The sequence below is a fragment of the Callithrix jacchus genome, chromosome 1 (genome assembly GCF_049354715.1).
Source record: "Callithrix jacchus isolate 240 chromosome 1, calJac240_pri, whole genome shotgun sequence".
Classification (NCBI taxonomy): domain Eukaryota; kingdom Metazoa; phylum Chordata; class Mammalia; order Primates; family Cebidae; genus Callithrix; species Callithrix jacchus.
The window spans coordinates 73,321,080-73,343,630 of NC_133502.1; the positions used below are offsets into that span (position 1 = coordinate 73,321,080).

Here is a 22,551-nt window from a genome sequence, read left to right on the forward strand (position 1 = left end):
TACTCCACTCTCCCACCCAAAATCTGAGTCCTAGGCCCCTCATCCCCCACCCCACTGCAAGGCCCTTCCTTCCCCTCCCTTGGGCAGCCACCATTTTTGTTTCCGTCACTGCTGCTGTGTTGCACGTTACCCTGAACTCAGCAGCCTACAACATGTTACTACACTCCCAATTCTGTTAGGAGCGTCAGTGGGCCCTGTCCAGAGTCAGCTTATCTTTGCTCCAGTGTCCAAGGACACCAAAGCTGACACACCTAACTACCAAGGGCTACAGTCCTTGGAAGGCCTGTCCCCTCATATATGAGAGTCCTGAGTGGAAGGGACTGAATACCAGGGCTGCCCACTGGAGCCCCCATGAAAGTCCGTGGAGCTTGGGCTTCCTCACAGCATGGCTGCCAGAGGGCCAACTCCTTCCTTGGCATCACAGGGCTCCCAGAGACAGCATCCTGGTGAACAATGGGGAAGCCACACTGGGGGTCACTCAGCCTCACACCTACCACATTCCACCAATCAAGGCAGTCAGGAGGTAACCCAGATCCACAGCAAGGGGACAGATACCCTGTATCTCAGTGACAGCAATGGTGATATTGCCACCATGTTTTAAAAACAACTACAGCTTTTCTCCCAGCTCAGCCACCAGCTGTTTCCTACTTGCTCTGAGTTCTAACTCAATGTTTGTGACTTCAACACCTCAGGCCTGTCCTCGTTGGACAGCTCCACCCTCAAGATCCCCTCAAGTCCCTGTATCCCCTATCAATACATCCACACATCCTTCACCTGCTAAAAGTAACATTTCCTGTCCATTCTCCTCCAACCCCCGACGTCTCACTGCCATCCCAGAACCTGGCACACACTAGGCAGGCACTGCACGCTCTCCGAGGGGTGGAAGGCAGCAGGCTGAGTGGCAGACCCTGTGCAGCCAGAGACAGAAACTACAAACCTGAGAAACACCACATTAGGAATGACAGGGAGGTGCCCACCTGGCCTGGGTGGGCAGGTAGAGGTGGGGCAGGATGCACAGAGGGCACAGCTGGAAATACCCCCAAGGGCCCAGTGAGGGAGGTGGTGCCCAGCAGCAAGCAGCAGGAGCTGGATCAGGGGCTCCTTCTCAGAGGGGAAGGTTCAGAGTAGGGCTGGAAACAGGGTGCCACGTGCAAGGTCTGAGATGAAATTAAACCACAGGTGCCACCACGGAGGCCAGACCTGCCCCAGGAAGTGGAGCGATAAGAACCTGAGGGCCCCTGGTTTCCTGAAAGGAGAATAAAAGGTAAAACACAGCCTGTGCTCAAGGACGTTCCAAGTCTCATTCCTAACAGCTCCAAACTAGCAGCCGATCAGACAGCCCAGATATCCATGGTGGATATAAATGTGCTTAAATTGTGGTGGACACACACACTGGAATACGAGGTGGCAAAGCAAGAGGACAAGGCCCTGGGTGAGCGCAAGCCAAATGTCACAGACAAATGCTAAATGACACACACGAGGACATGCTACAGAATCCAAGGCACACAGGCAAGCCAGCCAAGATTAACCAGTGCTGTGATCAGCCAGGGAGTGGTGAGTGGGGGCCCAGGGCTGCTGTGCTCTGCCCCTCTTCCCAGGCATCACACGGCTGGCTCCATCTGTGAAGATTCAAGGGCCGCACACTGAGGCGAGGTGTGCTTCACAGTAAATTCTGCAAATATCACACTGCAGAAGAAGGAGGCGATGGAAAGATGAAAACAGGGAGCAAACCTGGCAAGAGGGCTTCGCCGCTGCTGTTTTCTGGGGATGACCTTCCCTTGACTCAAGAGGGGAAAGGAAGCAGGGAGAGGGGTCACCACCCAGACGAGCGAGGGGATCCACTGCAAAGCAGTGGGCCGTGAGGCCAACCTAGCTGCTCCAGGAAGAAGGCAGCGAAGCCAGTTGGGAACCAACCAGCTCACATGGGTCACAGCACTTGCAATGTCTACCGTCCACGGTCTGGCTGTGTCCTGCTGCCCTCCTGGGACATGTCCACAGAGAATGTGCACCAGCAAGCGTGCCACACCTGCATCACTCTGATGACCACAAGGCCACAGACTCAAACCATGGAATCTGCTCTTCATGTCAGCTCTGATCAGACAAGCACTTGGAAGGGTCACGGCGCAAGAACAGCACGGGCCACACTCATTAGGCAACAGCAACAGCTCCAATCCTCAGGGAAGCCTCCCAGCCATTCTCAGCCCCGGACAGCAGAAGGCCCCGCCAAGCTCAGGATAACTGCCCTGTAGCAAATGTCTCCTGTGCAGCAGAAGCCACGCTCTGCCTCCTCCAGCAACAAGGAGAGGGCCCCCAGCCCAGCAGTTTGGGGAGGGTGACACCTACAGGGACAGACTCCCGGCCTGACACAGTTTATGAATAAGGCAGGGTTTGGCAAAGTGTTTTTCCATCTTTAGAAACTACAATATAAGCGCTGGAAAAGGCTTCATAGTGTCCTGACACAAGACGTCTCAGTGGAAGTCTCCAGATGACACCACCATTTATTTGGAGAATGGCATTGTGGCCTGAGCATGGTCTCCTCACTGAGAAAAGAGAAAGGGGAGAGAGTGTGTCTGTGTTCTCAGGGGTCCTTCATTTCCACCAGGAGACATCTGTGCTAAGCCATCTATCCCTTCTGCAGTCCTAAATCTGCTAATTATTAAATGATACTCTCTTCCAGTTGAATTAAAACCTGTGTCCACTGGCTGGAGTCACAGAACGGCCACTTGTAAACAAATGGAGTCTGCATCTCCCCAAAGGCTTATTTCCAGGTCCTGCAGCAACTGGTGTCTATTTAAAAAAATTGCCTTCTCACCACCTCTCTGGTTTTGCCAAGCTGGCAAAAACAAGCCCTGCTCCAACCGTACTCTTGTGGATGGAATTGGAATATAAGGATGGCAGGTCCCTGCCTCAGCCCCACAAAACATCTAGGAGGCAGCCACTGCTTACACGCAAAAGCAAGGGAGCTGGGCGGCTTTGCAGGATTCCACATTTGAAACCCAAGCCACTGCCCTCAGCATTCAAAGATGAGCCAGATATCCAGTTCCGCCTGCTCAAGAGCTTTGCTTTGACCCAGTTTCCTTGCCCTGTTGTTCTTGGGCTTACAGTCCAACACCAGGACCTGGGATAGGCCCTGTGCTGAAGGCTCTAAGGCATGCCTAGTCCCAGAAATCTCACCGAGAGGAAAATCAAGCGGTAGAGGAGTACACAGTCAATGTCAGCCAACGTGAGAAACAAGATAATAATACACAGTGTACACATATTGACGTCATACTAAAATGTTTAATTTCCATGCAATCACACATAGGGCCAGATGTTACATGGGGGTCAGTATTTCTCAGCCTGGGGGTTGCAAACAGTTTTTCAACAAATGTTATCAAATAAAAATATCAGAGGGCAACACATATAGTTAAGGGTGGCTATTGTAAGCAAAACTTCGGCATGTGTGCATGCATGTGCAATGTGTGTGTGTGTGTGTGTGTGTGTGCGCGCGTCTCCTGCCTCACAATATAAAATGAATGTGGGTCACTGTCAGCGTCTGAAGGCAGCCAGGCATAAGACATCCACACAGCCAGGCTTCCTGATGGTCAGGTAGTTTTTGCATTATAATAAAAGATGTTTTAGCAATATTGTCCATGCACTGAAACCTCTCTGAGGCTTGCTTTCAAACATCACCCTCAATTCCACATGCATCTCAGTTCAAACATGGGCAAGAAGGAATATTATAGGAGTCATCTCATTTAATAATCCCACAGTCCCGCAGCAACCACTGAGGGCCAGGGGCAGACCCCACTGAGGCCTAGCACAATGTGGCAGGCACGGAAGGAACCAGAGCCCTGAAGAGGACACTGCAGCCACCCTGCCTTGCAGGCCCACCTGTGGTTGCACAGCATCTGGGAGGGCGGGCTTCACTGCCTGTGTGCCATTTAGGAACAGAATAAGCTGCAAAACATCTGCCTGCTCTGGCAACAAGGCACGCATGACCAGTCTAGAAGAAGAGTGCAAGGCTCTCAAGACTCCGATGCATGTGGGGTGTGTGTGTGTGTGTGTGTGTGTGTGTGCAGTATGAACTGTTAACACCTGCAGCATGACTGTGCTATGTGTGGGGTCTGATGTGTGGTGTGTATGTGTACAATGTGTGTTGTGTGTATGTGTGTGTGGGATGGTATGTGTATGTACCGCATGGTGGGTGTGTGCAGTGTGTGTGGTGTGTGTACTAGGTGTGTGGGGTGGGGAGGTATGTGTATGGTGTGTGTGTACATGGGGGGTATGTGTGTAGTGTTTGGTATGGGGTGTGCATGGTGTGAAGTGTAGTGTATATATGCAGTGTATATGTAGTGTGTGTGGGTGTGATGTGTGTATGTAGTGTGGTGGGTGTGTGTGTAGACTGTGATGTGGTATATGGATGTGTTGTGTGTTATGCGTGTATGGTGTGGTAAGTATGTGTGTAGTGTGTGGTATGGGGGGGATGTGGGCTGTGGTGTGTGGATGTATTGTGTGGTGGGTGTGTGGATGTATTGCAGTGTATGTGTAATGTGTGTATACTGGGTGTGTGGTGTGGGGGACATGTGTGTAGCATGGTATGATGTGTGTGTTGTTTGATGTGTGTGTACTGGGTGCATGGTGGTGGGGTATGTATGTAGTATGTAGAGTGTGTGTGTGTGTGTGTGTGTGTGTGTGTGTGTGTTCTTGAGCTACATTTTTCAACCTTTTCCTTTGTATTTCTTCTTTGTGATTTCCATAACAAGTATTGCTGCAGAAAATCAGAGAAACACAGACAAGCACCAAGGAGGAAACAGAAGGCACGTCACCAACTAAACATCTGACTCTCATTTTGGACACAGTCTAGTGCTTTCTAGGCAATTATAAGTCCTTGCCTTGCATGTTGGTTCACGAACTGTTCTTAGCACATGATGTATCATGCTGACTTCTCATCTCAAAAGAGTGACCAATGTTACTATGGCACCTCCTGCCTAATCATCTCACTGTCGGTAACTGCCCAGGTTATATCTGGATTTTCTCTCTCTCTCTCTCTCTCTCTCTCTCTATTAATAAACACCGAGAAACACCCTTTTCAATAAATCCTTCTTAACATTCATGATTCTTCAAATAAACTAAATTTCTAGCACATTCAGACTCCACTGGCCAAAGGATACATGCGCCTTTAAAATCTTTAAAACACCAACCAACTGCCACCTCCTGGTGCCTGCATTAGATGTAGCACCTCAGTAAGGAGCATCAAATCACAACTCCTGGCTTCACCACGTCTTGGCTGAGCTGTCTCAAGAATAACATTCTTATTCCCTCTGTTCTCACCTGTGAACGAGAGGGAAGAACTGACCCAGTCTTACAGGACTGTGGTGCAAATTCCATGAGACGTATAGAAAGCATTCAGCATATCATTTATAATAAGGCCACCATGAACATTATCTAGCATTCCTGTCCCATAACTTCTTCCCCTTGTCTCCAATCCTTGTCTTTCTAATTCATCACTCTGAAATGCCAGAGTTACTCCTGAGTCATAGATCTGATCGCTTTATTTACTGTTCAAATACCTGCACAATTGCTGAGTGAAAGCCAGACTCAAAGGCTACAAACTGTATAACTCCTATATGAAATTCTGGAAAAGCCTAAGGGGTGGAAAACAGGTCAGTGGTTGCCAGGTCTGGGGCAAGGAAGCTGACTACAAAGGGGCACACGAGGGAATTTTTGGAATTATGAAAAATTTTCATACCTTGATTTGATGATGGTTATATTTACCAAAACCACATGCATTCACCAAAACTCACAGAATGGTTCATTTAACAGGATAGATTTCACTCCATATAAAATTATAGCTCAATAAATCACACAAATGACCACAACTGATTCAAACAGAAATAGAAAATCTTAATAGTCCTATGTTAAGGAATTGAATTCGTAATTAAAAGCCTATCCATAAAGAAAACCCCAGAAAGGCTGGGCACAGTGGCAGATACTTGCGATCTCAGCACTTTGGAAGGCCAAGGTGGGAAGATGGCTTGAGCTCAGAAGTTTAAGGGCAGCCTGGGAATCATAGTGAGACCCCGTCTCTACTAAAATTCAAAAAAATTAGCCAGGCACGGTGGTACATGCTTGTAATGCCAGCTACTCAGGAGGCTGAGGCAACAGGATCACTTGAGCCCAGGAAGTCGAGGCTGCAGTGAGCTATGATCCTCTGCACTCCAGCCTGGACAACACAGTGAGACCTTGTGGAAGGGAGGAAGGGAGGAAAGGAGGAAGGAAGGGAGAGGAGGGGAGGAGAGGGGAGGAGAGGGGAGGGGGGGAAGAGGGGAGGGGTAGGGAGGGGAGGGGAGGGGAGGGGAAGAGAGAGAGCGGGAGAGAGAGAGAAAATCCCAATCCTACACAGACTATTCAAAAATAATAAGAGGAACTACTTTCCGAATCATTGTGTGGGGCAAAGTTTACTTTTGATACCAAAACCAAAGATAGTACCAGAAAAGAAAACATTCCTCATGATATAGCTACAAATATCCTTAATAAAATTGTGGCAAATCAAATTCAGCGATATATAAAAAGATGATACATCATGACCAAGTGGGATCTCTGCTAGAAATGCAAGAATGATTTAACATTCAAAAGTTAACCAGTGTAATTCGCCATATTTACAAACAAAAAATGGAAAACCATATGATCATCTCAACAGATACAGAAAAAGTACATGAGAAAATTCAACACCTACTCATGACGAAAGCTCTCAGCAAATTAGAAAACTACCACCGCCTCATAAAATGCACTTCATATCTTTACCCAACATCAACAACAATAAAAAACTTGAAATTCTTCCTTCCTAAGATTGGGAACAGGCAAGAATGTCTACTTTTACCACTTGAATTAACCCTCGTACTGAAGGTCCCAGAAGTGAAAAAAGGAAGAAAAAGAAGTAAAAAGGATTCTAACTGGAAAGAAAAAAACTGGTCTTTATTCATAATCATCAGAATTATCTACATGGAAGATCTTGAGGGACTACAAAAAAGCTACTTAAACAGCGACTTGGCAAAGTTCACAGGATAAACAAAAAATATAAAAAATCAATTATATTTCTATAATAGGGACAAAAATAGAGACTTAGCAAAGTTCACAGGATAAACAAAAAATATTAAAAAATAATTGTATTTCTATACATCGCAACTAACAACTGGAAAATAAAAAGTTTTAAATCCATGAATAATAACATGAACTACTTATGAGTAAATCTGATAAAACATGTGCAAGACCTGTACACTCACAACTACAAAACACTGCTAAAAGAAATTAAGGAAGATGAAAATAGATAGAGGGAGATTCCATGCTCACTGGTCAAGAGACCAAATATTATCACAATGTTTTTTTTCCCAAATTGATCTAAGGAGTATACAATTCCAGTCAAAATCTAAGCAGGCTTTCTACGGAAACTGACAAACTGATCTTAAGTATATGTGAAAATGCAAAGGATCTGGAACTGACACTACAATTTTGAAAATGAAGCAAAATTGTCATGCCACCTGACTTCAGCACACTACAGAGACAGTGTGGCACTGGGACCTATGAAGAATAAGCCGAAATGGAACAGAACAGAATCCGGAAACAAAGGCACACAGACATGGCCAATTACGTTACAAACAGTACCAACATAATTCACTGCAGAAAGAATAGGCTTCTTGTTGTTGTTTGTTTTAAAACAAACGGTGTTGGAACAACTGGATGTCCATAGGCAAAACAATGAACCTCAATCCTTCCTTCTTTCCATTAAAAATTAACTCGAAAATTGCAGATCTTTTTTTTTTTTTGAGTCTCACTCTGTTGCCCAGGCTGGAGTGCAGCCACGCAATCTTGGCTCACTGCAACCTCCATCTCCCGTGTTCAAGTGATTCTCCTGCCTCAGGCTCCCAAGTAGCTGGGACTACAGAAATGCAAGAATGTTTTAACATTCAGTATCTGGGAGTAAAGACGTGCACCACCACATTTGGCTAATTTTTGTATTTTTAGTAAAGGCAGGGTTTCACCATGTTGGCCAGGCCAGTCTCAAACTCCTGACCTCAGATGATCCACCCGCCTTGGCTTCCCAAAGCATTGGGATTACAGGTATGAGCCATGACATCCAGTCAAATGGATTGCAGACCTAAACGCAAAAGCTACAATTACCATGTTTTCAGAAGAGAACATAGAAAGTCTTTATCACTATGGGTTAGACAAAGATTTCTTAAATAGGGCACAAAAAGCACAAACCATTAAAACAACTAAAACCAGAAAGTCTGCCCACTGACAGATATAACTAATAAAATAAAAGGGCAAGCCATAGACTGAGAGAAAATATTTGCAATACAAACATTTGAATCAAGAATATGTAAAGAACACTTATAACTCACATATAAGAAGACATAACCCAATTAAAAATAATCAAAGGATCTAAACGGACAATTCACAAAAGAATATACACAAATAGCTAATAAGCACATGAAAAGATGCTCAACCAAAACAGCACGGATATAGCACTACCACATTTCCACTAGAATAGCTAAAATTAAAAAGACTGACAACAGCAAGTGTTGGCACGGATGTGAACCACCTGCAACTCTCATACGTTAGCAGTGGGAACGCAAAATGATACAACTGCTTTGGAAAGCAGTTTGCCAGTTTTTACATCAAGTTAAACATCTACTTACCATGAAAACCTGTAATTCCACTTGTAGGTAGTTACGCAGGACAAATAAAAACATATGTCCATGCTAAGATTTGCCTATGAATGCTCATAGCATTTCTCATATCATCTTTTATTGTGGTAAAATACTCATGAGATAAAATTTACCATTCTAAAGAGTATAATACAGCAGCATTTAGTACATTCAAAATGTTATGTAACCAACACCACTATATCTCGTTCCAGGACCTCAGAAGGAACCCCCATGCATATTAAGTCTTCATTTTCCATTCCCCCACCTCCCCAGCCCCTGAAATGTGCTTTCTGTCTAGAAAGATTTGCCTATCCTGAACATTTCATATAAATAGAATAATACAACATGCAGCTATTAATCTGTGCCTGGCTACCTTCACTTAGAATAATGTTTTTGAGTTTAATCCACATTGTAGTATGTATCAGTGCTTCATTCCTTTTTATGGCTGAATCATATGCCATGGATGAATACACCACATTTAGCTTACCCATTCAACCACTACTGGACGTCTGGGTTTTCTGTCTTTAGGCTAGTGGAATAGTGCCACTATCAACAGCCACATTTAAGTTTCTATGAGTCCCTGCTTTCAATTCCTTTAGGTATACACCTAGCAGTGGGATTGCTAGGTCATACGGTAATTTTGTAACTTTTTGAGGAATCTCCAAATTTTTTCCAAAACAGCTATACCACCTTACATTTCTATCCAGAATCTTTGAGGGTTCTAATTTCTCCATCATCTCACCTAAACTTGTTATCCACCCCACCCCCCTTTTTTTTAATTAAAACCATTCTAGTAGGGTTCGAGGTGGTACCTCACTGTGGCTTGGATTCACATTTCCCTAACAACTAATGATGTTAAGCACCTTCTCACAGGTTTATTGTCCGTTTGTCTATCACTGTTGCTGACACAGTTACCCATGTTTTAACCGGCTGTCTTTGTTGTTGAGTTGTAGCTCATAGCACTTTTATTCACAATAACCCAGAAGAGGAAACAATCCAAACGTCTACCAACTACTCAGCAATAAAAAGACATGAAGTGCTGGCATGCACAGCAACATGTAAGAACCTCAAAAACATTGTGCAGAGTGAAAAGAGCTGGACACAAAGATTATGCAGATGGTCCCCCATTCACAATGGTCTCATTTATGATTTTTCGACTTTACAGTGGTGTGAGAGCCATTTGAATCCAGTAGAAATGGCACTGCAAGTATCCACACAACCATTCTGTTTTTCACTGTCAGTGCAACCTTCAATAAATTATATAAGATATTGAACACTTTATTATAAAAAAGGCTTTGTGTTAGATGACCCTGCCCAACTGTAGGCTAATGTCAGTGTGCACGCTGAAGGTGGGCCAGCCTAAGCTACGCTGTTGGACAGGTCAGGTAGGCTAATGTCAGTGTTCGGTGCACGCTGAAGGTGGGCTAGCCTAAGCTACGCTGTTGGACACGTCAGGTGTGTCAAACACATTTTTGACTTAGGAGGATATCTTCAACTTCATGACAGGTTTATTATTAGGATGTAATCCCATCACAAGTCTAGGAGCAACTGTCAAATATATCCTCCTACTTTGAAAGTATTGAAGAAATAAATCCAAGCTATAATAATGTAATCTGTGCAGGTCAGTGACTGCCAGGAAGAGGAGGTTGAAAAGGGGCAACAGGGAAATTTAAGGGGGTTCTCAGGGCCTTTTGGTCTCTGTGGCAACTGCTCACCTCTGCTGCAATAGCATAAAAGCAGCCACAGGTGATTCCAAAATAAATGGGCCCAGAGCACTTGATCTGCAGGGCCAAAGCTTAGCAAATCCTGGTCTATATCCTGATTATGGTGTCAGTTGCAGGCTATACACATTTCAAAACTCAGTTAACTGTGCACTTCAAGGGAATATATTTTGTCATAATTCATGCCAATAAAACTGAGTAAGACAACATTGCTTCTAGTGAGACTCCGTGTGGAAAGCACCCCGAGCCTAAGGTACATCCAACCTGGGGACCACCACTGTCTCCCCATGGGCCTGTCCCACCCACTCCCAAGTGCAGGTCTTAATCTTAGGGTAGCAATTCAGAAGGCCCTGGGAAACCTGTTAAAACAAGATGGCGGGTCCCACCCCACAGTTCCGGATGCTTAGGGAGACTCTGCATTTCCCAGGGGTGCAATGCCACTGGTGCGGGGACCACTCTCAGAGAAGCACTCTCCCATTCCTCCAGTGTTCAATCCATGTGGAAGTGAGAGTCAGTGTTGCAGGCAAAATGCAGGCCATCCCTGCCTGGAGACGATGCCACCGCTCAGGAAGGTCATGAGGAAAATGCTCACAGTCCACCAGCGACGGGACAGCCTCATGCTTCTGTGCACCCTGGGACAAGGGGAGGCACGGCACACACCGAGAGTCAACAGCAGCTCGTGGGGATCCTTCACCTACAGGGCGGCCCCAGCCAGCCTCTGTCCCTCCTGCCCACCTCAGGGCTTCCTCTAGCTCTGCTCCATCCTTCCCCTCAGGATGCAAACCTTCCAAGCAGGCCTCCCTCAGCTCCATTTGCCCATGACCCCCTCCACTTCCCCACTCCCCTTCATGGCAGCAAAATTCTCAAAAAAGCTACAGGCTCCTGCTGTCCCAAACTCCCCTCCTTCCTTCTCTCAGAAATTCACCCTATACTTCAGCCCACCACCCTGGACCACACGGATAAACCCCAGGTTGTCCTCGGTCCTCATCTTTGTGACCTCCGCTGTCACCCTCCCTCTCGCACAAGCTGCATGTGGCCTCCAGGACGCCCCCAGGCCCCTCTGGTTCTTCCCCTACCGGGCTGGCTGCACCTTCTTGGTTTCTTGTCCCAGGATCAGTCCTCGGACTTCTCTTCTCCATCTGCCTCGACTCTCTAGTGGTCTCATCCAAACTCCCAGCTTTCAAAATGGCACCTCTACAGCTACAATATATTGCCAAGATTAGGGTCCCAGACCAGAGCTCTCCCCCAAAATCTAGACCCCTTTGTCCAACTTCCTCCTCACCTGCACTGGGACACTTCAGTAGGATTCTCATCTGTACTACCTTGAGAACCACACCATCCCTCTGAATCCTCAAAACTGCTCCCATGAAGACCTCAGTCTCAGGGTGATGGCAACTTCACCCTTCCAATGCCCGATCCAGAACCCTTGGGTCATCCTGGACCCCTCTCTTGCTTCAACAGCCCTCATGGGACCCATCACGGTCCTGTTGGCAGAATGCCTGGAATCGGCCTGCCTCCCACCTTGAGCAGGCTGCCAAGCTCCTGCAAGGCCCACCCGCACCACCCTCCTGCCATTGCTTATGTGTGCCGAAGTGTCCCCTCACCATTCCTCACCTCCCCCACATCTAGGGCTCAGCAGGGCACGGAGGCCATCAGATTTTAAATAACAACTACCCCTCAACAAACCGCTGGCCCCTTGAGCGCCTAGACCTGGAACTCTCTCTCCCCTCTCATTAGCCTCCCATCTCCCTCCACCTGACCGTATCCCCAGCAGCCCCCAGCCATCACTGGCATTTAATACATGTTTTCTGGGGAAGCAGTGAAACTTCCTGAAGCGGACAGGTTCAAGAGCTGGGAGGGCCCTGAAACATAAGCAGTTCCTTCACATCCGGAACCTAAGGCACAGTAGCATCACCTGCCAGGGCCCAGAGGTGCCGGCACTGTGACTCCCCCCAGATGCCTCAGCTCTTTGTGGGCCCTCAGAAGGACAGGACTGTACAGGACAAGTGTGATTCAGGTGGGAGGAAAGAATGTGCATCCATCCATGCGGTGGTTCTGTGCAGGCGAGAAGGCAGGCGGCTCCCGGCAGCATGACGATGAACATGTGCCAGGACCCTCAGCCCCAAGGATGGGCCAGGGCTCACAGCCCCGCCACAGCCCAGCTGCGGCACCCAGCTGTGCCCTCACAGCACATGGGACACACCGGTCAGAAACAACAACAAACTAAAGCTCCCAAACTCCCAGTGAGAACCAAATGGACCAACTGCAGGCCTAACGGGAAACTTTCTGTCCTTCCAAACAAAATCAAAACACACATACAAATCAGAGGTCCCAACAAACACCCAAACTCTACATCAAGGCAGATCACATGCTAGCTGCTCAAGCAACTCTAGTTTCTTGCAACAGACCAGGAAAATACAACAACTATCAGAATTCTAAGCAACTTGTACTTCCCACTTTGCAGACTTCTCTGCAGCATGCACCACTTCTATGTTTTTGCTATAGCTTTAGGTTACTTAACATATCCTCCACTAAATGTAAAGAGAAAACAAAGGCGCCGCAGAAAATGCCTGAACAAGCCCCAGGTCCAGGTTGGCCAATCGGCAATGGGGACCCACCAGGTGCCAGCTCCCGAATAGACTCAGCCTTTGTTTCGGTATCAAGGGTAAGGCTGACCCTTCTGTCACTGGACCTTACTAATATTAATCGTCAGGGTCTTCATCTTGTCTCCCTGATGCAGATAGTAGTGTATTGGTTTCTATCCTTCATAGCCCACAAAGCACATACTCAGAGGGTTAACAACTACTGATTCACTGACTGCCTCATGGAAGCCAATTCATCTATTATTAAGATGTGTAGAAACATGAGTTTCCACAAATCAAATTCTATTTAAAATGCTGGAGGAAAGTATATGACCTAATGAAGACCACTTTTTAAAAACTCATTTTGTAATTACAAAAAAAATTCTTTTGTAACAGAAACAAACCATACATAAGTACGAGAGGAAAGTATAGGTTCCCTCTTCCTCTTCCCTCTCCTCCCCCAACACACTCCCACTGCACACTTACATGCACACACACACACTTACATGCACAAACACACACACACACTCACATGCACACAAGCCCCACCCTTTGCTAACTATGGAGTGCCGCCTTCAGTCGGGGCTGTGTCCCTAGAGCCTGGGGCAGCGTCTGGCACCCAGGTCCACACAGGCGGCTCCATGATGATCTGCTGAATACCAGGTGTGTGTCCTTCCAGATGGGCTTCCGTGCTAAGCACCCACATCGGTACATGAAAAGGACACATTCTCTACAGTCTACACTAAGGAACAATGTTTCCACCTAATATATTGGCACATTTTTTAAAGTAAACCTTTGAATAGTGTCATCATGAAGTAAAAGATCCAATGGCATGTTTTAAGAGGGGAATTGGAGATCTCTGATCATTATTAACTTTTTATGATGGGGAGTTTTGAAAGTGCATGGAAGTAGCCAGAACAAAACGAAGAATCCAGGTACTCTCATCCAGACCCCAAACTGTCCACTCAGACAATCCCATCCCTCCTCATCCCCTCTGCTTCCCCACCCCACACTAATCTGAGGCAGATCCTAAACATCATTTCATCTACCAACACTCAGTATCTATGGCTAAAGGGTAAAGATTGTTCTAACATAACCACAATGCTGTAATTAAGGAATTCCTTAAAATTGTCATTCACTCCACAAATGTCCAGGAGACACATCAATAGCCTCATTTTCAAAGGAGTGATTCTTGGATCAAGTGCTGATCCAAGTGAGAGCTCTGGGTCAGGCTTTCATCAAAGCCAGAAATCTCGGGGTGCCACTTAGATGCAATCCAGGACAGGGATGCAGTCATTGCTCTGATGGGCAGCAGGTGAAACTTCTGGACCAAATAGCAGGACTCTGCCTGCACCCCACCCCCTCCACTCCCCGCTGAGGCTTGCACAGGTGCTGTGGGAGGGTGGTCGTCGTGGGGTTCTGCACCCTCAGACTGTTGTTGATTCCCCAGGGATAATCACATCAAGGCAGTAGAAAGCTGGAGCCCCTGCAGTGACACCCCCAGGCAAATGCAAATTCACTCAGGGAAGGTCACAAAAGCTGGAAAGTGAGCCACATGCAGCAAAGCAATTTGCTTATCCCAAGGATCACCTTAATTAGTGTGCCGAAAACATCACCCAGCTTCCAGGGACGGCCCTGGCACACCTTCTCCACCTGACTGAATCAGCACATAGCTCCTAATAAACCTCTGCTTTCCCATGTCATCTCTCAGCAGCAAAGTCCCCAGCAAACCTCTCCCTGTTGTGTGCAGGGGAGTTTGCTCTACAAGCTCAGCTCTTGGGTGACACCCTGAGACATCCAGGACAGCCCTAGACACCGGATGGCAATGGTCACGGTGAAGGGGATGCCATGGGCAGGGCTGTGGACGCTGCAACCTGCCAAGCCCAGGGTGGAACCTGGCCCAGGGAAGAGAGGACCCACCCCAGGTGCCTCTGCCTCTTCCCTTCTCACTTGTGAGTCTTCTTCCTGGAATTGTCCAAGTTCAGGGAAGAAATCATTGCCTTGGTTGGGAACAACAGACAGCAGCCTTTCTCTCAGCAACTAAGCTCAATGGTCGGCCAATGGCACATTTATTTCTATATTTTCACAGCAAGTTTCACCTTCATGGGTCCTCCCCGGAGCTCTGGCTCTAGTGGGTCAGGAGGAGAATCTGCAACCACCTTCCTAGACCCAACCATTGCTCCCTCCCCACCAGAAATGGAACCAAGAGAGGCAGAAGCCTGCACAGGCTCAATCCAGAAGCACAGAAGATAGAGAAAACCATTGATCTTTGCAATGCATTATTGATTTTGCTGCCGTGCTGGCAGCAGCGCACGGTCCCTCCCCCCTCAAAGCCAGCCATTAGCATGCACTCCCAAGCTTTGGCCTAGACACACTGCTTGGTGTGGGGAAGGCAGCTCTAGAGAGCATCTGCCTCCAGCAGTCCACATGGGGAGGATTGTCCACAAGTGGATGATGTCACCAAGGACACCTCCCGGGCCCCAGATCCACTGGACAGCAAGTGCAACATGGTCACTGGCCTTGCACTCCACATTTCAGCCCAGGACAGGCTGTTGCCCAGGACCCCAGGTGCTCAGGGAGGGGTCTGTGCAAGGCTGCATTTTCAGCAGACTCTGGGTGTGCCTGTCAGAAGGTGGGCCCCCTCCCATAGACTCCCTCCCTTTAACTGTGCTGCAAGAGCTTGGGCCGGCGTGGCAGCTGGGGTTCTGCCTCCCCATGATGGCCTTTGCCCATATGCACTCTGAAATACAGCCACTGAGTTCCTCTGTCTACCAACTCCTAAGCAGCCCACCCTCCTGGGACCGCAGGGCTGCTGCTGGCACCGGTGATTTGTTTTTATTTCTTTGTTTGACTTACTGAGTGTACCAGGTACAATTTTCTCAGTCTGAAGGTTTGGCCTTCTGGGAAGGCAGTCTTTGCCCACAGAAACAGCCCAGCTTCCCTGGTGGGTATGCAGAGCCCACATGCTTTCTTCTTCCGGCTGACGACTACCAAGACATGATATATACAGACACCAACTGTCAAAACGACAATCAGGGCATCATCATCTCTACCAGAATCCTGCCTCTGCACTGGCCAGAGCTGCCTGTTTCTGGGACACAGTAAACATTCCCAAATAACCTCTCCTGGACAGCCAGCAGGCAGGCCCCAGGCCTAGGACACATATGAGGTGACAGGCCACCGGTGTCACTTCACCCCCAGGAAAGGAAACTTCCATTCAGTGGCGCCTGGCGAATTTGAAAAGGCTCAGAACAGCAGGATGACATGCTTGGCCCCAGGCCCCACGTCCAGCTTGGCCTCTGAGGACCTGGCCACCCACGAGCCTGGGATGTGCTCAACAGAGTGAGGTTTTCAAAACAAAAGCAAAGCAACTTCACATGGCAAACGTTCCGGAAAGCAGGACCCAGCCCTCAACAGCAGGCCTCACTTGAGGCAAACTGCCCACATACAGAGTCCCATTCACCCACCCACCCCCACCGGCCCCCCAAAATACTAAGCCAGATAAATAAAGAGGACAACCACGAGCTCAACCCTCCTTTACATGTTTTTACTGGCGTAACCCCAGTGGAGCCAGCCCCTTGCAGCTCACCAGGCGGCTGCAACAGGTGCAGCCCGGGCTAAGGCTTGTGGTTCTCCTGGGCTGTTCTAAAATAATGCAGCCAAAACCCTAAAGGAAACCGAGGCCTGCAGAGCACTCACTGCCCTGGCGGCGACCATACCACAGCGGCCCCACCTGCCCCACCTGTCTGAGTGAGCAGCGCCGAGTCCTGTACACAGAGGCCGCGGCCTCCGCGACCAAAATAGAAGACCGCAGGGGCCCGGCCGGAGTCCGGGCTGGCCAGAGCGGGGCCTGACCTGGCGGGGCCGGACCGGTCACGCCGGGCGCGGCGGGGCCTGGCCGAGCGCGCCGCCCCCTCCCTAGCCAGGGTCTGCAGCGCGCCCCCGCTCCCCCGCGCCCAGAGGGGCCACCTGCGCGCAGTGACTGGGGAGGCACCCAGGAACGGGAGAAGGCCGGGGAGGGAATCGCAGAGGGGTCCAGGGGGTCGGAGGGGTCCAAGAAGGGCTCCGGGTAGGTGTCTCCGGGAGGCGACCGGGAGGTGACCGGGGGGGATCCAGGAAGGAGTCCAGGGATCCGGGGAGTCCCGGAAAGGGGCTCCTCAGGGGTTCAGGGAGGGCTCCGAGGGTCCGGGGAGGAGGCTAGGGACGTTGAGTGGGGGCTCCGCTGGGTGTCCAGGCCGTCCCCAGCGCACCTGCCGGGCCCCGCGCGCCCTCTCTCCAGCACAGCCCAGCCGCTTACCTGGAGCGCGCGTCCTGCCCGCGGCTGCTCCCGGCCGGGCGAGATAGGGCGCCAGGAATGGCGGCGGCGGAGGCGGCGGCTGGAGGCAGCCAGGCCGGGGAGGGGGCAGCGAGGAGGCCCGCGGCAGCGTCGGTGGCGGGGATGCTGCGGCGCGCGAGGGCGCGGAGGCCGGCGCGGGAACCGAGGGCGCGCAGGCCCCTCCTCCGCTCCCCTCTCTTTCCCCCTCCTCCCCTTTCTCTTCCCTTCCCCTCCCCCTTCTCTTCCCTCTCCTGGCCCCGCCCCTTTCTTCCTCCTCCCTCCTCCTCCTCCGCGCCCCTGTTCACCTCCCTCCTTCCCCTCCCCCAACCTCTTTTTTCCTCCCTTCTCTTTTTCCCCCTCTTTCTTCACCTTGGCTACACTTCCACCTCCCCCCCCCCCACTTTTCTTCCCCACTCCTTCTTCCTCAGCTCCCATCTCTCTTGCCTCCCCCCAGGCCCAGAGAGATGTCCCTCAGCCCTGCCTTGGTCTCTGCTGAGTCAAGCACCCGTTCCCAGGACCAAGAGGTACCCTCTCACCCTTTTCCCCACCGGCTCTTAATAGACAAGCTTGCCCCTTCTGGGGTCCTGGATGAACCCCACCCTTTCCAGGTCTCCCGCAGATACCCCAGGTTTTCTTCACTCCCAGACCCTGGGCCAGCTGTGCTAAGAATCTGACCTGTAGAGGCACGAGGCACCCAGAACACTGGGCTGCTGACTTTGGGCAAGAATATTTCACACCGGGCCGCTTCCATTCCCCAGGGGGAGGGGCTGGCGCTGCCTGGAGTCTACTTTCCCTGCACCCCCCCGCAAGTCTTTTGCTAAATGTTCATTATTTTCCACTCTGCATGGCAAATGGTCCTCCTTTGTGGTTGCTGGTGAGACATGTTTGTGACTAGCCCATGGGTTTGGGGATCTGGGGGCCCTCAGAGATGGTGCCGCTCCTTCCATACCGCCTCCCTCTGCCCCGGGGAGAGGTGACAGGCTCACACAGTGATGAACCAGGCTGGCAGGCCTATTGAGGAATGTAGTCCTGAGAAGGGGACACAGTTCCCAGTGGAATCAGTCAGGATGTCCCCTGAATGTGAGGAGTTGGGGAGCCCCTCTCCAGGCAAGGTGATTCCTCCCTGGACTACAGACTGCTCTTGAGGGGCAGGGGCTCTGACTCTGAGGCTGTTTTCCTGCTGAGCACTGGCTCTGAGAGCCAGAGTTTACAAAGGAAGCCAGTCCCAGGCCCAGCAATCTCAGAGTTCCCTTCAGGGGCCTCCTGTGGTTCCTGTGGTTTACTGCCCGGGCTCTGAGAATAGGGCTTGGGTGCAGCAAAGGCTAAGATGACAAAGCTGGTGTCAAGCAGGGTGGGGTGGAGCACACACCCCTCCTCCCTCTGCTGCGTGGCAGCCACTACCCTCCTTCTGAAGAGTCGGGACCTGGAATCTGATAGACTCCCTTGACTCACAGCTCTGTAGTTTCCAAGGTAACCTTGGGCCTCATCCCTCCGAATCCCGAAACGTGAGGACAGCGTGGTTTTCCTGGAGGGTTTGGGGAGCATGGAGAGAGAGAATGGCAGCTAAAGCTTGCGGCACTGTGTGCTCAGGTTTAGTGCAGGCGACTATTACAGGAAAAAAACTAGAGGAGATGCCTTTTCCAAGCTCTTTTCCAAATGTAGGGGTCCACAAATCCATGTTCCACATCCCATTTGGATTGAAACATAACGGGAACAGATTAGAACATAACTGGTTTGACAGCATTCTATGCCCAAGGAGGGATGCACACTTGGGATCTATACATGCCAGCATTGCCCAGATGGGGGGGACTCTCCTTATTCCTCACTAGTCAGACACATCTAGAATTCCGTGCCCTTGCCTGGTGTCTAAGGCAGCCAGCAGTAGCCTGTGGGAGGGGAGTTGACGCACTGATAGTCTTCAGCCTAGAAAATCAATGTGTGGAGCACAAGTCAGCAGAACCCCAATATCTGCAAAGCTGTCCAGGGAGGAAGGATTATTCTGTGGTGTTATGAAGAGCAGAATGAGGACAGGTGGGTGGAAATTAGATGAGAAAGTGGATTTCTGCCCACCGTGGATGCTTTCTGACAGACCTCCCCACAGAGGAGCTGGCTGCCCCTACAGGAGCGTGCCCTTCAGGGCCAGCGTCTAGACAGGCCTGGGGCCACCTTGGGAACACCTTGCAGGGAGGGGACCAAGAGGGGTGTGCTTCTCAACAACTGCTGAAGCCTCTCCAAGGTTTTAGACACACATGCTCAGAAGCTGATAGAGGGCAGCCCAGGGCAAAGAAGAAACTTGGCATGGCTGTCCTGGAGCCCACACTTCTGGCGTGGTGACCTTCCAGAATCCTGTTGTCTCTAGCCTGTTTCCTAATGCGTACAGAAGGATGTGAGAGAATTCAGTAAAACTCTGAAAAGCTTTCTACAGTGCCCAGGCTACAAACCCAAGAGCTTCTTGGAGTAGTGCTTGTATAAAATTGCCCTCAAACACGTTTATTGCATTAATGATGGAGACGGCACTCTTGGTTGTAAGCGATAGAACTTCAGCTTGTACTGTTGGCTCACTTGCATCTAAAGGTGCTTTGGGTACCGTTAGAACGAGGGACTGGGATGCCATCATTAGGTCTTCCTCTTCCCTCCTCCCTCTGACCCTCTTCCCTGTTCCCTTCTCTCAACATGATTGTTCATGTCTCCCAAAGTGACCAAGCTTGCCTTTTTGCTTTTTTTTTTACGCTTTCTCATAGATAAGCTTGCCCCTTGGGGGCTCCGTGGAGAGTCCAGACTGCCCCCAGCGCACCTGCCTGGCCCCACGCGCCCTCCCTCCCATGCCAGCCTGGCCGCTTACTGGGCTTACTTTTATATGTATGTTTTAAACATATGTATGTTTTATATGTATGTTTTAAGCATACATATAAAAGTAGCAAGCCAGGTATGGTGGCTCACGCCTATAATCCCAGCACTTTGGGAAGCAAGATGGCAGATCACCTGAGGTCAGAAGTTCGAGACCAGGCTCGATAACATAGCAAAACACTGTATTTTTTCACTACTTTAAGTACAAAATTAGCTGGGCCTGGTGGTGCGCGCCTGTAATCCTGCTACTCAGGAGGTTGAGGCAGGAGACTCGCTTTAACCTGGGAGGCAGAGGTAGCAGTGAGCCGAGATGGCACCACTGCACTCCAGCTTGTGCGACAGAGAGAAACTCTGTCTCAGAAAATAAAAATAAAAGTAGCTAAATGAACTCCAATCTTGCCTTACCTCTCACCCCCTTACTTCCCCCCCATATTAATTTCAAGCATATCAAAGATCATGTTAACCAATCTATTTTCTAGTTTCCTCAGAAACACCGAGTGTGTGGATACTGAGGCCATGCTTTGGAAAGTTTTTCTGCATTCATTTCCCAGCCAGAACGTTGACACCATCTACATGCAGATGAGCATGGTAACTGGATAGATAATAGTTAAGTCCCATATCAGAAAGAAAGTCAAGTATGGCAGCACAAATAATACTCAGCTTCCAACACAGCCAGGTGGATATAAGTAGAGGCTTCTCTGCTTCTGCTTCTGCTTCTCAATGTGGTGGTGGGGGGTGGGAACAGGCACATAGTGGGCTGAGAGTCATTTCCAGATCACCCAGGGTGGAGCCTTAGGCAGTGCAGGAGATGTCTTCAGAAAGAGCCGGTCTGCCGCCTCTCACCTGTAGTGGTGGGTGGAGTGTCCAGGCTGAGCCTAGAGAGTCAGCACAGCAAGCGGAGAAATGGGGTCCTCTGAGGGCCTGTGGGAAGGTTGCGTCTAGGACCTGCCAGCAGCTTCGGGAAAAGTCTTGAGATGCCCTTTGAATGTGACCATACTCTGCAGAGACGTGGTGGGCGGCACCTCCACTGTTACCATGTAATGGCCTCTGAGACCATGCTGTGACCCCTACCCCATCTCTGTCCCTTCCCCTACCCCAGAAATTTTCTGTTAAGAGTGTGGCCTTCCTGGCCAGCCTCTCCAAAATAGAGTCCACACCAGTCTCTGTCAGGCCCCCTGGGTTGTTAGAACACGTCCTCCAGCTGGAAGAAAGAAGCTGAAAGGGATTTTGAAGGCTCTGAGACCCCCAGCTGCCTCCGATGAGTGCTAAGCAAACAGAAACAACATCTGCCCAGGTGTGTTCAAGCCAGAGGCAAATGAGCAATCACAGAGTGTTTATTTGGATACACGATTCCCTGCTATGATAAAAATCCAATGGTTTGATCAAGACAGATGTTTATTTACTTTTTTTTTTTTTAGAGAAAAAGAAGGGGAAAAAAAGAAAAAGAGGGAAAAAGGAATATTACTTCATTCCTAAAATGGGTTTCAATAATGGCCGATCAATATTTTGAGTGTTTAAAGTGGTTAATGCATATTTTATGTGTTTAAAATGGAGACCTCTATTGTGTTTATTTGTTCTGGCTCTGAGTTCGAGTCCTGGATATCATTATCAATTTGTTGTCTCGTTGAATCTAAATCTCATTATGTGTCTTATGTATCTGGGTGTTAAGATCTCTTATTGTTACATTAATCCTTTTACCCTTGCATCCTTGTAGCTTTGAAATCTATTTTATTAAGTGTGAGAATTGCAACTCCTGCTTTTTATTTATTTATTTTTGCTCTCCATTTGGTTGGTGAGTTTTTTTCCATCCCCTTGTTTTGAGTCTTTGTATATCTTTAGATATATCGTTAGATTTTGTGGATAATGTATATTTTGTGTGTTTAAAATGGAGAGCCCTATTGAGTTTATTTGTTCTGGATCTTAGTTCCAGTCCCAGATATTGTTATCAATTTTCTGTCTCGTTGAATCTAAATCTCATTATGGGTCTTATGTATCTGAGTGGTAAGATCTCTTATTATTACATTAATCCTTTTATCCTTGTAGCTTTGAAATCTATTTTGTCAAATGTAAAAATTGCAACTCCTGCTTTTTATTTATTTATTTTTGCTCTCCATTTGGTTGGTACGTTTTTTTTTCCAACCCTTTATTTTGAGTCTATGTATATCTTTGGATATACCGTTAGATTTTGTCTGTCTCTTTTGATTGGGAGATTTGGTTGATTTAAATTTAGGGTTGCTGCCGTTTGATATTAACTGGCTATTTTGTCCTTTCGTTGATAAAAATTCTTCTTTATGTTAATGCTCTTTACTTTTTGGTGTATTTTTAGAAAGGGTCATACTGGTTGTTCCTTTCTGTGTATAATGCTTCTTTTAGAAGTTCTTGTAAAGCAGGCCTGG

At 48.8% G+C, this 22,551-nt stretch overlaps 1 protein-coding gene and 1 long non-coding RNA gene across 44 annotated transcripts in view; one reads left to right on the forward strand and one right to left on the reverse strand.

Annotated features, from left to right (window-relative positions):
* SEMA4D (semaphorin 4D) overlaps positions 1–18,012 on the reverse strand; it is a 130,015-nt gene extending 112,003 nt beyond the window's left edge. For 34 of the 43 annotated variants that reach the window (XM_078365486.1, XM_078365412.1, XM_078365454.1 and 31 more), the window contains exon 1: positions 17,291–17,465. The gene's annotated coding sequence lies outside the window, so the exon portion shown is untranslated. Of the gene's footprint in view, positions 1–16,735; positions 16,846–17,290; positions 17,466–17,983 lie in introns of those variants that run through there. The other 9 variants (XM_054253693.2, XM_078365471.1, XM_078365407.1 and 6 more) reach the window with 2 other exon arrangements.
* Positions 16,952–22,551, forward strand: part of LOC128931708 (uncharacterized) — a 29,575-nt gene continuing 23,975 nt past the window's right edge. Inside the window, exons 1-2 of the long non-coding RNA XR_008480519.2 lie at positions 16,952–17,062; positions 17,763–17,832. This is a non-coding gene — a long non-coding RNA (uncharacterized LOC128931708). The remainder of the gene's footprint in view (positions 17,063–17,762; positions 17,833–22,551) is intronic.